The 15,640-nt window shown below is 36.3% G+C and overlaps 1 long non-coding RNA gene across 1 annotated transcript; it reads left to right on the plus strand.

The window, feature by feature from the left end:
- LOC110263002 lies at nucleotides 3,981-11,345 on the plus strand. Its single transcript, XR_002348013.1, has 3 exons — nucleotides 3,981-3,993; nucleotides 4,870-4,872; nucleotides 11,175-11,345. It is a non-coding gene; the product is annotated as an uncharacterized LOC110263002 (long non-coding RNA).

Genomic DNA, 15,640 nt, shown 5'->3' on the forward strand with positions numbered 1-15,640 from the left:
GTTATACTTTCTTCAAGTACTGTTGCAACAATAAATTCCTTGCTTGGTATTCGCTATTAACTTGGGATATTACAAGTTAAGAATCACTAAATACAACACTTACTGTTATGCCGACATCCTGAGCTAATGCTAATCCTGCAAGCAAAAAATCAAATTTAATGGATGCCTAAATTACCATGTCATCTCCTTTAGTTAGGATAAGACTGGCCCCTCCATTTTTTGCATTGGAAGATCTATCCATATGAATTTTCCATTCTGGAACATCGAAAATTGGGTGAGTCATTCAGCTAAGAAATCAACCATCGCCTGAGTCTTAATGGCTAAACGTGGTTCATATTGTATATCAAATTAAGACAATTCTATAGACCAACTTACTATCCGACCTGCCAAGTCGAGCTTTTGCAACACCTTTTTGATCGACTTATTAATTCGTACTATGATGAAATAACTTTGAAAATATTGAGGTAACCGACGTGCCATCATAAGTAAAGCAAAAGCTAACTTTTCTAACTTTAAATATCTTAGTTTTAGATCTTGAAGAACTTTACTAACAAAATATACAGGTCGTTGGTGTTTACTTTCATCTTCTATGACTAAAGCTGAAGCCACAGTTTCCTCAATTACAGACAAGTACAGGTACAGGGGCTTCCAAGGTTCCAGTTTTACTAGGACTTTGCACCTGTTTCAAGTTCTAAGGACTCAACATGTCTAGTATAACTTGACGTTTCTCAGAATTGGATTTTATTCCCCTTTAGGTAATCATAAAGCATAAAAATTTACCTCTCCATATACCAAATGCACACTTTGCTAGGTTTAACCTTATCTGGTGAAGTCGGAGGTAGTTGAAGATCTCCTGCAAGTCAGCAATCAAGTCAAAATCTTTCTTAGTCTTTATCAACATATCATCAATGTAAACTTTCATGTTCTTTCTTATTTGCTACTTAAATACTTTGGCCATTAATCTGTGATAAGTGGGCCCTGCATTTTTCAAACCAGAAGATATTATAGTGTAACAATAGATCCCTTCAAAGATAATAAAAGCAGTTTTATCTTCATCGGGTCTATGCATAGGTATTTGATTATACCTACTATAAACATCTAAAAATTATGAAAATCCAATATCCTAAAGCCGAATCAATTATGTTATCAATGTTGGGTAAATGGAAACAATCCTTTAGGCAAGCTTTATTTAAATTTGTGTGATCCACACACATATGTCATTTTTCATTAGATTTTTTCATCATCACAATATTAGATAGCCATGTCGAATATGTTATTTCTCTAATGAACCCAGCATCCAACCATTCTTGAACTTGATTCTTGACTTTGGCAACTCGGTGGAGCGACATCTTCTGACGACGTTGTGCAACTAGCTTAAAGATAGGGTCAATAGCAAGTTAGTGAGATATGAATAGAGTTGATTTTGGGCATCTCGGAAGGTTCCCAAAGAAATAAATCTAAATTACATCTCAAGAAATTTTGAAGATCTGACTTCAAGGGGTAAGGCAAATCTTTATTAATTATAGTATATTTTTCTACAATATCACCAATTTAAAATTTTTCCAAATTTTCATTAAGTTCCAGTCTTGGGTTTTCTTGAACACGGGAGTACAAGTCAACCAAAAATACCCCCGTAGACTCTTTGGCTTTATCCTTCAAAGTCAGCTGACCTTGTCGCACTTCAAAGCAAATACTCGATCTCCCCGAATAGTGGGTACCCGATCTTCGAAGGTTAAGAATTTCATAAATGCGAATTTTGTTGATATAAATGCACAGAGATCGTTGAGTGTCTTCCTTCCTAAGGTCACATTGTAAGCTGTTGAATCCTTTAGAATGACAAACTCATCTTGTACTAAACGAACATCAGCACCTTCTTTCATAGTTAATAGGAGATCAATAGCCCCCATCATGCTTAATGTAATGATCTTCTAGTCCCACTACTCCAGAAAGATGTGATTTTAAATGTTGATCTTTTAATCCTGATGCATCAAAAGCATTCCTGAAAAGCAACTTTGAAATTGCCCCGTGTCAACCAAAATTCTCTTCATAGTTTCATTTTCTAACTTGGCAGTGATCACCAATGGCTCATCATCATCCGATGTGGTATATTGAAAGTCATCTGCCATGAACTGGACCGTTAGAATACTGGTTACCTTTAGAATTTTCGAATTTGCAATCTTAATATCTTTCTTAATAGCATTTTCAGACCTTGACAACCCATTCTTGTCCACGACCATGTTCACCACGACTTGAGCAATGTCCTTTGGGACTTCTACAGTCCTTGTATTTCTTGGGTTATGACTTCCCAATCTTCGTCATCGTTGAGCCGTCGAGGTGACCTGACATGCTTAACGAACTCGAAAAGTTTCTCATCTTGTATCGCCTGCTCTAATGCATCTTTCAAATCAATACAATCTTCTGTCTTGTGACAATAAGATTTGTGATAGTCACAATATTGTGACTTATTCAAAGAAGCCCTTAGTCGAATTTGTCTTGCCTTTGGAAGAATGCCCCTGCGAGACACTACAAGAAAAATGCTGAATACTATTAGATTTAGTAACGCACATTAGTGTCGGCTTTACCGATGGATTTATTGACGGTTTAGGTGTCAAATTCGTCAGGTTAAATCATTACCAGCAAATTTTCGTTTCCAACGATAAATTTGATGAGTTTGGAAAACTCTAAATTAATATTTGTGATGACTAAACATTATTAAACATTTAATTACAAAATTATTAATTTAATTTTCATCTAACATATGTTAATTAATAATTTTGTATTGCAGGTTTTATAATTGGGCCGAAATAAAAAGAAAGATCCCATGCCCAATAAATTAAAAATTCAGCCCTATGTAATTCTTGTTTTATGATTGTTGGCTGAAAAGGTTTTATCAGTTGGGCCAAGATATATTTTGTTACTATAAGCCCAAAGAAAGCCTTCCTATTTGTTCCCTGCTTGATCCGAAACAAAATTCATAAGGAAAGCAAATGTTAACTAGTTGGGCCAGTTTTAATTTCAATGCTACAAAGCCCAAATTTTATTGTTGATGAATGTTTCCAAACTTGGTCCGAAACCAAGATAAAATGAAAGCAAAATGCTTCCAACGGATCCAAGCATTTCACCATGTGATGGATTTCAAAATCTATTACATTGTCAATTAATGCATGGGAACTATGAGAGAGAAAAGTTACAGTTGAATTGATTGATGGCCATAATGATACACGCCACTCTATGCTAGGGAAGTAAAAGCAACTTTTACCAATAAAGTGATTTATCACATTGAAGTGTTTTTTCTTCTAAGTTGTTTATTCTCTCTCATCTCTTTCTTCTTTCTTCGGTCCTTGTCCAGGAAGCTATGGACGCTATGCTCATCAACCAAGAAAAGGAAGAAGTTGCATGCATCAAGACCATCAAGCTAATGATGGCAAAAAAATATACTAAAATAAAAATGAGCTGTGGCTAAGATACTCGCCAAATGTGGTTAGATTTGGTGAGGTTATCTTGAGCTCTTCATGCTCAAAAATGGAAGGTAAAGATTCGGCCAGCAAGGGAGATTCTTGAAGCATGGCTTGTCTTTGATTCTGTTTAACCACCACAGGAAGTAGCTAGAGTGGCGAAGTGATGGTTGAGGCAGAAATTAAAGCAGATGAAGTCATTATCATCATGAAGCATCAAGGACCAGAAATCCATCTTGGAGAGCAAGCCAAGGATGGAGAGCTCGGATTGATGAAGGGTGATAATCAAGAAAGGACCAGAGGTAATTGCATGTTGGGTTTTGCATGGTTATCTCTTCTCTCTCTATGTGGCCGAACCGATTTCTTGAAGGAAGAAGAAGTTAGCTTGGGTTTTTGGCTTCAAAAGTGGAGGCTTTCCTCTTCTATAAAAAGAGAGAACAGTCACTGTTTGGAGCAAGGAGTTAGAAGTAAGCATTGAGAGTGCAAGGCACAGGATTCTCAGAGCTACCTAAGCTTACAGATTTTCTTCTCCTTCAATGTATTCTGTTTTGTAATTTTCTGTTTAATTTTGTCATGTCTTGAGTCTCATGGAAAAAAGCAAATAGTGAGGTTTGTATGAAAAAGCCATAGAGCGGAAAAAGGCAGAGAGTGCAAAATTAAAAGAAAAAGCCATAGATGTCCATAGAGTTCCTTTGTTCATCTATGTTGTGTTTCATGATTCTGTGAGAATCCCCTTGTAAGTTGGGTTAGCACTTTACAGTTTGTAATCAGGTTGATTATAGTGAAATTCCATCATTGTTGTGATGGAGACTGGATGTAGGCTGCACTGCACTTAGCAGCTGAACCAGGATATATCTGGGTGTAATCTCTCTTCTCTCCTACTCCATTTCTGTTTTCTACTGCACAAGAGCAAAAACTAAAAATGTCTCGTGCAAAGTGACGAGAAAAAACAAAAAGTCTCGTGACTAGGGACGAGATAAAAGAAAAAGTCTCGTGTCCAGAGACGAGCCAAAACAGAAAAGTCTCCTCTGAATTCAGCAAGTGTTGGCAACAAAAAAAGGGGCTAAGATTCAACCCCCCCTTCTCTTAGCCACTGAAACCATCAATTGGTATCAGAGCTTGGTCTCAAAGAGATCAAGCTTTGCAGCTTGGAGTAAAGATCCTCATGGCAGAAAACAATGGCACAAATGTGGTGTCCTATAATCTGACTGAAGGTCAATCAAGCAATAGACCCCCTCTTTTCAATGGGAAAAATTATACCTATTGAAAGGAGAGGATGAAGATATTTGTGCAAGCAGTGGATTACAGACTATGAAAAATCATCTTGGAAGGACCACAATATCCAACTTTTACAAGTGTCGAATGAGTTGTTTCTCTCAAACCTGAAGCAAGATGGACAGAAGAAGATAGGAAGAAGGTAGAGTTAAATGCCAAGGCGATAAATCTGCTCAACTGTGCTATAAGCTTCGAGGAGTACCGACGGGTATCAAGATGCACAACGACAAAGGAAATCTGGGACAAATTGCAAATCACCCATGAAGGAACCACCATTGTTAAGAAGACTCGAACAGATATGCTAAATAGAGAGTATGAAATGTTTGCAATGAAGGAAGGAAAGTCCATTGATGAACTATTCGAACGGTTCAATGCTATCATTGTTGGCTTAGATGCTCTGGGAATTACACATTCTGAATCTGTGCTAGTGAGAAGAGTGTTGAGATGTCTCACAAAAGAGTGGGAAACAAAAGCTTTAATTATTTCTGAAAATAGTAGCTTAGACTCCATGACACTTGATGATTTGAGAGGAAATCTTCTTGCTTTTGAAAATACCTATTTGAAAAAAGATACAAAAAAGAAAGGAATTGCATTTTCTTCTGTGACTAACCCTCTGGATGATGAATCCAGTGATAACTCTTCTGAAAATGAGTTTGTGTTGTTTGCAAAAAAATTCAGGAAAATGGCTAAGCTCAAAGGCAACGGCAGCAGCACAAGGAGAGTGAAGAAAGACCTTAGCAAAGTAACTTGCTACAATTGCAAGGAAATGGGGCATTTCAAATCTGACTGTCCCAAGCTGAAGAAGGAGGAATAGCCAAAAAGAGGAAAGAAGAAAGGACTGATGGCCTCATGGGAAGACTTGGAGAATGACTCTGATGATGATGATGAAGAAACTGAGACCAAGTCACAAACATGTCTCATGGTAGACCACATAGATCAGGTAGTCTTTCATAACCCTAACACTGAAGATCTTCATCTTATGATAGACCACCTCTCTGAAAAAATAAGATGTTTTTTGCTGGAAAATCAAGAACTTGAACAACAAAACACCATTCTTAAGGCTGAAAACAGTTTTCTAAAAGAAAGAGTGAGAGAGGCCGAAACTACTTGTGATCTTGTTGAAGAAAATAAGCAATTAAGAGCCCAAGTTAGAAGCTGTGAAAGTAACCATTCTGTTCTTGCATATGTGGATTGTTTTAAGCAAAATGAAGAGTTGCTTAAAGAGGTTAAAAGACTTAAGGAAGACTTAGCCAAGTTCACACAAAGTTCCGAAAGTCTGAATCATATATTGGCTAGTCAAAAACCTCTTTATGATAAGGCTGGGTTGGGATTCTATAAATCTGAAAAATCACATTTTGAAAATATTGCCTCATCTTCTAATGATACAAGATTTCAAGATCCCACCTACTTTAACAAAACAGCAACTCCAAGGTTTTGTAGATTATGCAATCGGAATGGACACTTTCCCATTCAATGCTTTTTTGGTGAAAGAATGGTCGGTGATAAGGTTTGTAAAATCGTTTTTGATTACAATGGCTTAGGACATAGAAGATGGTTTAACGTAAAAGGATCCAAAAAGATTTGGATACCTAAGGTTACTTGAGCTTGTTTTGTAGGTGTGCCTAGCATCCAAAAGGAAGGAAAATATGTGGTATATGGACAGCGGATGCTCTAGGCATATGACCAGAAAAACAACCTTCTTCATAAAGCTTGATGAATATGATGGAGGGCTTGTCACTTTCGGTGATGATGCAAAAGGAAAAATTGTGCCTGTTGGGAAAGTGGGTAAAAATTTCTCATCTTGTATAAATGATGTTCTCCTTGTACATGGCTTGAAACATAATTTACTTAGTGTTAGTCAACTATGTGATTTGGGTTTTGAAGTTATTTTTAAGAAATTTGTTTGTTTAGTTGTTTGTGAGAAAACTGGAAATGTTCTTCTTGAAGCTAAAAGATGCAACAATGTGTATGGATTAACTCTTGAAGATTTAAAGGAACAAAATGTAACATGCTTCACATCTTTTGAATCTGAAAAATGGCTTTGGCATAGAAAGTTGGGACATGCTAGCATGTATCAAATTTCTAAGCTAGTCAAAAGAAATTTGGTTAGAGGAATTCCAAACATCAAGTTTGATAAGGATCTTACTTGTGATGCTTGCTAATTGGGCAAACAAGTAAAATCCTCTTTTAAATCAAAAGACGGAATCTCAACCAAAAGGCCATTAGAGATGTTATATATTGATCTTTTTGGTCCTACTAGAACTCAAAGTTTAGGAGGTAAACACTATGGTCTTGTGGTGGTAGATGATTACTCTAGATTTGGTTGGGTACTTTTCCTTGCTCATAAGAATGATGCCTTTCATGCTTTTTCCACCCTTTGTAAGAAAATTCAAAATGAAATGGATTTGAAAATTGTCCATTTGAGAAGTGATCATGGAAGAGAATTTGAAAATCAAGATTTTGAAAAATTCTGTGATGACTTAGGGATTTCTCATAATTTTTCATGCCCTAGAACCCCCCAACAAAATAGGGTGGTTGAAAGAAGGAATAGAAGCCTTCAAGAAATGACTAGGGCTATGTTATGTGAGAGTGAAATTCCTAAATTCTTATGGGCTGAGGCTGTGAACACAGCATGTTATATTTTGAATAGAACAATCATTAGAAAAGGGTTAAAGAAAACACCTTATGAGCTATGGAAAGGAACCCCTCCAAATCTTAAGTATTTTCATGTTTTTGGATGCAAATGCTTTGTGCTTAACAATAAGGAAAACCTTGGAAAATTTGATCCAAAATCATATGAAGGAATGTTTGTTGGATATTCCACCACAAGCAAGGCCTATAGAATTTATCTCAAGGAGCATAGGACAATAGAGGAATCTATACATGTTACTTTTTGTGATTCTAACTTAATTCCCAGTATTATGAAGGATATTGATTCAGATTATGAAGAGGCTGGAACAAACAAAGAAAATCCCAAATCTGTGCAAAATGAAGAATCTGTCAATCCGGTTCTGTCTCGTCAGATTGGAGGAGACACTTCCATTTTGTCTCCTGAGCAAGCACGAGCAACTGAAACAGTGAGACCACCAGAAGTTCATCAAAGCTCTACACCTGTCTGAAAGCCTAGAGAATGGAAGTCTATGAGGGGTTATCCTCATGACTTCATCATTGGAGATCCCTCTCATGGTGTAACAACAAGATCCTCCACCAAAAGGCAAACCGAACCTAGCAACTTTGCTTTCTTGTCACAAATGGAGCCCAACAAATGTGTTGCTTCCTTGGAAGCTCACTCAACATGTGGTCAAGCAAGAAACAAGCCACAGTGGCTTTATCCACCGCTGAAGCAGAATATATTTTCGCATCTGCATGTTGCACTCAATTAATTTGGTTAAAAACACAATTGGAAGATTACAAATTAAAAATCAATAGTATACCCTTATTTTGTGATAATATGAGTGCTATAAACATTTCAAAAAATCTTGTTTTGCACTCAAGAACAAAGCACATTGAGATAAAATATCACTTTATTAGGGAACATGTACAAAAGGGAACTATTGATATTCAATTTGTAAAATCTGAAGACCAAATTGCTGATATTTTTACAAAACCCCTCTGTGAAGACAGATTCTGTAGCTTAAGAAAAAGTTTGGGAATGTTTGATTTAAGTTTCATTGAAAATTTGTGAATTTTTTAACACTGTCCAGTTTTGTCTCGTAGGTTTGGACGAGATAAAAATGCAAGCTTGATGAAGGAGCTATGATCAAGGGGGAGGCAACGCAGAATTCAAAATTTTATGGGCCCCACCAAGATTCCTTGACCCCACCTTAACAGTTATGGTAGTTATCTCTCTACAAATAAGAATCTTCTTCTTGTGTCATCAAATCTTCTTGGAAGTGGTTATTGTCAAATCAAAATCCTTCTCTCCATCTAATCCCTTGATTTAAGGCAACAACTTTTCAGTTTTAGATTTTAAAAGTTAAAAGGGAAAATATTTTTGGGTAATAACCACCCATAATGGTCATTAACCGTCCACTAATGGTCATTACTCTCTTCATATTCTCTCTCTAAACCTCATTTAATTCGTCACTCACCTTGCTTCTCTCTCCCACTCAATTCGGTTATCTCCCTAACCTTTCATATTTCATTCTTCCATCACCATGAAAAAGAAAATCGCGCCAAAAAAAGTGAAAGGCTTCTATTCTCTCAAAAACAGTCTACTCCACAATTACACACACACATTCACATCCATTCTACATCATCTTCATCACCCTCACCCCCATCAAAACGCACAGACACAATGAGAAGAAAGGTCATTGCCACAAAAATTTCCTCAAGGAAGAAGAAAAGTGTTCCTGTGACAGAAGAAGAGGAGTCTCATACTTCTCCCATTCCTTCCCCTCCACAATCACCACCAAAGAGATCAACTCCCCATGCATCCGGGAAGAGTGCTCAAAAGTCGAAGGGTTTTGCTCTTCATGACACCACCGAACCTCCAAACTTGGAATCCCTGGAATTCAGAAACAAGTATGGTAAGACTCACTCCCACTTTGATCCTAGCAGATTCAACTCTTGCACTTCTTTTGAGTTTCACAATGAGGTTATGGAAAAATGTCATCTATGTACAACCTACCTTGTGAATCTCGATACTCTCACTAACAAGGGCATCAACATCTCCTCTCTATTTGAACTCCTCAACTGGAAGCCCCTTCTTCTCATTCAGAAACCAGTCTATCCTGGCCTTGTCAGAGAGTTCTACGCCAATATGCGACTCATTGACGGCACTCTTCATTCCAATGTTAAAAGGGTTCAAATAGCCCTTGATTCCGAGACCATTGGAGTGGCCATGGGCTTCAAGGATGAAGGATCACGAGCGTATATGGTAGACAAATGGGATACACAAGTCGGTGTTTCATACAAAGCAGTTCTTCAGCACATTTGCGAGAACCTTTCTGGCTTGCATGGAACGATTCCAACCCATAAAGCTCTAGGACCAGTCAACTCTCTGCTTCACCGAATCATCACCCATATTTTGACTCCCCAAAGCGGCTCACACAACCGAGTAACATTTTCTAACTGTCTCATATTATTTGCTTTGGTTACCTCTACTCCTATATCTTTTGGCTATATTATGATTAGGCATATGTGGGATTCTGTTAGAAGCACCAAAAAGGCTAATATGCCTTATGGTATGTTTTTAACAAGAATTTTTGAATACTTTAAAGTTGATTTGTTGAATGAGGCAGTGGAAAACAAAGTATCCTCAATTAGAGGAGGAGGAGCGACTAAGGGAACCAAAGGGGGCAAATCTGTGGGATCGGATAGTGACAATGAGACTCGGCCAGAGTCTTCCAAAACAGTCAAATCCATCAAAGAAATTTTGGGTGAATTCTCAAACATGGCAGACATGATGATTCAATCTCACAAAGAGGCTCGCAAGCAAGCCTCTGAGAGCGAGAAAGCTTGGAAAAATTGCAAAGAAAGGGTCGGCCTGATGTTAGCAACCCTTAAGGAGGATCTGGGCGATAACAGTGAAGAAGGCGCTGAGGACTCTGCTTTTCATCTATCAGATGATTGATGACTATTGTTTTAATGTTATTTGATATTGGCTCCATTAGGCTCAATCTGTTTTTTGTAGGAGCATGACTTGATACTCACTGCTCTAGGATAATCTCTAGGATACTGTGATATACTTCTGTTACTTTATCTTGAATATTTTGTTGTGTTGATCATATTTTGTGCAGGTGCCCCCGTGATGACAAAAGGGGGAGGAAATTAAGTTTCTAAAATTGAAACTGGAACAGGGGATAAGAACAGGGGATGAAATTTTCAATTTGAAAATTCATGATCACCCTTGTTCAAAGAATGCATGTGTTATTGCATTTGTTTTACCATGGTCACTGCTGCTTGAACTGCATATGGCATTTGGTTTGATCATGTGTACTTTAAATATTTTTCCATCACTTTGTTTGCTCTGATATCCTAACAGGAAAATGTTTGAAAAATATTTGGATACTGTTTTGATGTATGAAAATGTTTGAGCAGAAAATCAGTTTATGATATCAAATGAGTTTTGATTATCAATTAAAACTGCTCATAAATCAAGCATTTAGCATCATAAAATATGCTAAATAACATTGTTCTCTAAGCTTGATTTAAATGTTACAGGTTAGTGCTTCCCTTGGTAAAATAAGCATACATCAAGGGGGAGCAATGTGACATTTAGAAAGGGGGAGAAATTCAAATTCAAAGGGAGTATTCTTTACTCAATCTCTAAATTTCTTTCCATTTCAATTTTGATAATGTTTGTCATCAAGGGGGAGATTGATGAGTTTGGAAAACTCTAAATTAATATTTGTGATGACTAAACATTATTAAACATTTAATTACAAAATTATTAATTTGATTTTCATCTAACTTATGTTAATTAATAATTTTGTATTGCAGGTTTTATAATTGGGCCGAAATAAAAAGAAAGATCCCAAGCCCAATAAATTAAAAATCCAGCCCTATGTAATTCTTGTTTTATGATTGTTGGCTGAAAAGGTTTTATCAGTTGGGCCAAGATATATTTTGTTACTATAAGCCCAAAGAAAGCCTTCCTATTTGTTCCCTGCTTGATCCGAAACAAAATTCATCAGGAAAGCAAATGTTAACTAGTTGGGCCAGTTTTAATTTCAATGCTACAAAGCCCAAATTTTATTGTTGATGAATGTTTCCAAACTTGGTCCGAAACCAAGATAAAATGAAAGCAAAATGCTTCCAACGGATCCAAGCATTTCACCATGTGATGGATTTCAAAATCTATTACATTATCAATTAATGCATGGGAACTATGAGAGAGAAAAGTTACAGCTGAATTGATTGATGGCCATAATGATACACGCCACTCTATGCTAGGGAAGTAAAAGCAACTTTTACCAACAAAGTGGTTTATCACATTGAAGTGTTTTTTCTTCTAAGTTGTTTATTCTCTCTCATCTCTTTCTTCTTTCTTTGGTCCTTGTCCAGGAAGCTATGGACGCTATGCTCATCAACCAAGAAAAGGAAGAAGTTGCATGCATCAAGACCATCAAGCTAATGATGGCAAGAAAATATACTAAAATAAAAATGAGCTGTGGCTAAGATACTCGCCAAATGTGGTTAGATTTGGTGAGGTAATCTTGAGCTCTTCATGCTCAAAAAGGGAAGGTAAAGATTCGGCCAGCAAGGGAGATTCTTGAAGCATGACTTGTCTTTGATTCTGTTTAACCACCACAGGAAGTAGCTAGAGTGGCGAAGTGATGGTTGAGGCAGAAATTAAAGCAGATGAAGTCATTATCATCATGAAGCATCAAGGGCCAGAAATCCATCTTGGAGAGCAAGCCAAGGATGGAGAGCTCGGATTGATGAAGGGTGATGATCAAGAAAGGACCAGAGGTAATTGCATGTTGGGTTTTGCATGGTTATCTCTTATCTCTCTATGTGGCCGAACCGGTTTCTTGAAGGAAGAAGAAGTTGGCTTGGGTTTTTGGCTTCAAAAGTGGAGGCTTTCCTCTTCTATAAAAAGAGAGAACAGCCACTGTTTGGAGCAAGGAGTTAGAAGTAAGCATTGAGAGTGCAAGGCACAGGATTCTCAGAGCTACCTAAGCTTGCAGATTTTCTTCTCCTTCAATGTATTCTGTTTTGTAATTTTCTGTTTAATTTTGTCATGTCTTGAGTCTCATGGAAAAAGGCAAACAGTGAGGTTTGTATGAAAAAGCCATAGAGCGGAAAAAGGCAGAGAGTGCAAAATTAAAAAAAAAGCCATAGATGTCTATAGAGTTCCTTTGTTCATCTATGTTGTGTTTCATGATTCTGTGGGAATCCCCTTGTAAGTTGGGTTAGCACTTTACAGTTTGTAATCAGGTTGATTATAGTGAAATTCCATCATTGTTGTGATGGAGATTGGATGTAGGCTGCACTGCACTTAGCAGCTGAACCAGGATATATCTGGGTGTAATCTCTCTTCTCTCCTACTCCATTTCTGTTTTCTACTGCACATGAGCAAAAACTAAAAATGTCTCGTGCAAAGTGACGAGACAAAACAAAAAGTCTCGTGACTAGGGACGAGATAAAAGAAAAAGTCTCGTGTCCAGAGACGAGCCAAAACAGAAAAGTCTCCTCTGAATTCAGCAAGTGTTGGCAACAAAAAAAGGGGCTAAGATTCAACCCCCCTTCTCTTAGCCACTGAAACCATCAAAATTCATAGGTAATAATTGGAGGAAAAACGGAAAAAATAAGCGCAAAATGTAGCATGGAATTTATCGGCGGATTTTCCTATTGGTAAACCCAATTAGTAGAATGCTGCATTTTGGTGACCCGCAATGCATTACCGTCAGATTTATCTGCTAGTAAATCCGATGGTAACGAGCCCTAAAATTTGAAGTGTGGACCCTCTCCCCCTTCATTTCAAATTCCCCCTCTCTCTGTCTCTAACCTCTCTTCTCCCATACTCTCTCTAACCCTCTCCTCTCCCCCGTCACTCTGTTAGCCCCGCCGTTGCCAGCAGCGCCTCTGCAACCTCCTTTTGCCGCCTCCTCTCCCCGTCACCAAAACTAGTCCCTTCTTTCATTCTCTCCCCTTCACAACCCAACATCAGCTGCGACTCCTTCTCTCCCTCGCTGTTTGTCTTGCCGTTCAACACCATCGCGACGCTCCATCAGCAGCGGCTGTCGCTGCGACTGCATCTTCCTCCCCTGAGTTCTTCTTCCTCTAATCGAAGCTCGGCTTTCATGATTACTCTTTTTCTCTGTTTTAGTTAATTTAGAATTTAGTTATATGTTAATTTCTAGTAAGTAAGTGAAATTGGTTATTATTATTTTCTGCTAGTTAGATGATTTAGATTAGGATTAAGATTTTTCTAATTCGAATTGCTGTTAATTTATATATAGTTCAACATGTTGTTATGTTTCTTGAATTTAAATTTTAATTTGTTTGGACTAGATTGATTGATTTTCTGCTAAATTTCTACAATGTGATGCTGATTGTTGTGTCATTGATGTTGATTTATGTGAATTGATGTTGAAGGAATATTTGGTAGTGCTATTTGTTGTTGTTTGATGTTTTTGCACACCAAATGCTCGATTATATGCCTCTATGTCTAACTTGTGTTTTAGTTGATAATTAGTATTACTCTCGAGTTAAATTTAGTTTAGCTAGAAAATTTAAGTTGTTAAGATAGATTTGATTTAAAGTATTAGGTTGTACTGATTTACTATGTTAATGTAAGTGCATTATTTGTAGGATTATTCTACTTCATATGTATAGTTATTGGAGAAATTATTTATTTTAAGCCAATAATTAACACTCATTTTTTAAATTTTGGTAGAATTTAACTTAATTTTTTATATTTTTAAATAAATGTATAATAATTAACGTTACATATAATGACATTTTTTTTATATTTAAATATCAATATATATAATGCCCTTATAAAATATATACAATAGTATAAACAAGTTAATATATTTTGTTGAAAATATTATGAATTTAATTGAATTTTGACTGATGTTATGAATTGAAGTTGGTTGAATTTGTGAAAACCGTAAAAGTGGATATATATCTAATTTTAGAAAAAATTATGTCAAAACTTTTTTGAAATAATATAAATTTCTGCACCGAGGCTGAACCTCAATAAAATGTATGCTATAATAGTTTGATTTCTATTAATATGTATTCATTTACTTCAATTTTGATATTTAATGTGTTTTTTTTTTTTTACGATATAGATGTTTAGTAAATATGTTTAATTTTCAAATGTAATGGACTAATGTTACAAAAATTTGTAATTTTTTTTCCTGCTGCCATATAAACTTTGTGTGTGAATTGGCAAGTGTGAAATCTGATCTCCTATTCAGTCATGAATGACACTGTGTGAAAATAAGAGTTGTACCAGCATGCATAATATTTTCTGGAATTGCATTTATTACCACTTCTACACAGTTCGATTCTGCTATAATAGCAGAGAGACCAAGGTCAATAGCCAATGTCAGGCTAAACTTCGTTGCCAGACTTTCAATAATTTTGTGTCTAGCTAAGCCACATGAAATAGGTGCATGCATGTTGCTGCTGCCTTTACTTGTCTTGAGTTGCCTCAGTGACATCAACATTAAGCTTGCATGCGCCAACTGGTGCTGGGTCCCATGTCATGTAGTTGCCGAGCTACCATTGGTTTGGTTAGGTTGTTCATGTTCCAGATCTCTTCTAGTAGCCGCCCTCTTGTATCCCCTAAAGGATGGAGACAAATTTAGATACCATCAATGCTATTTCATTCGTCTCTTTGAAACTAAACATGTTTTATAATTCCTTGCTAGCCATGCCATATATATGCAACCATGATTAACATCTCCCCTGCCTTTGTGTTAGCTAGCTAGATTTCTCAATGAACCACCCTCAAAACCCAAGGCTTGTCACATCCAAAAATATTTCCAAAACTTATTTATTATTTTTTTTGTTAAGTGTTTTTTCTTCTGAATAATTATTTTAAGACAAAAATAATGTATAATTCAAACATAAAGGAGTGTAGATGTTTACTTTTACATTCATAAGAGATTGCAAAGAATGTGGTGCTCAAAGTTTGTTTCTTAAAACACTCTTCTTATATATATTCCTAAAATATCTTTCTCGGGTATTAATTAAAAAACTATTTCATTACTTTTAAGATTTGATAGATGAAACCAAAATTTTTTTGTGAAAAAGTTAAAGTATTTATCATTTTTAAATATTTTGTAAAAGAGAGTTACAATGAGTACCAGAAAAAGGTCAACAACAATAAGAAAAAGGAGATTCTATAAAAATACCATAAAAAATATTACAATAACTATCCAAAGTTGTAGGAATTAAATTATAAAAAGTAAAATATATGAATTAGATTGTATTATACATGTATATTA

Source organism: Arachis ipaensis, chromosome B05 (assembly GCF_000816755.2).
Source record: "Arachis ipaensis cultivar K30076 chromosome B05, Araip1.1, whole genome shotgun sequence".
Taxonomy (NCBI): Eukaryota; Viridiplantae; Streptophyta; class Magnoliopsida; order Fabales; family Fabaceae; genus Arachis; species Arachis ipaensis.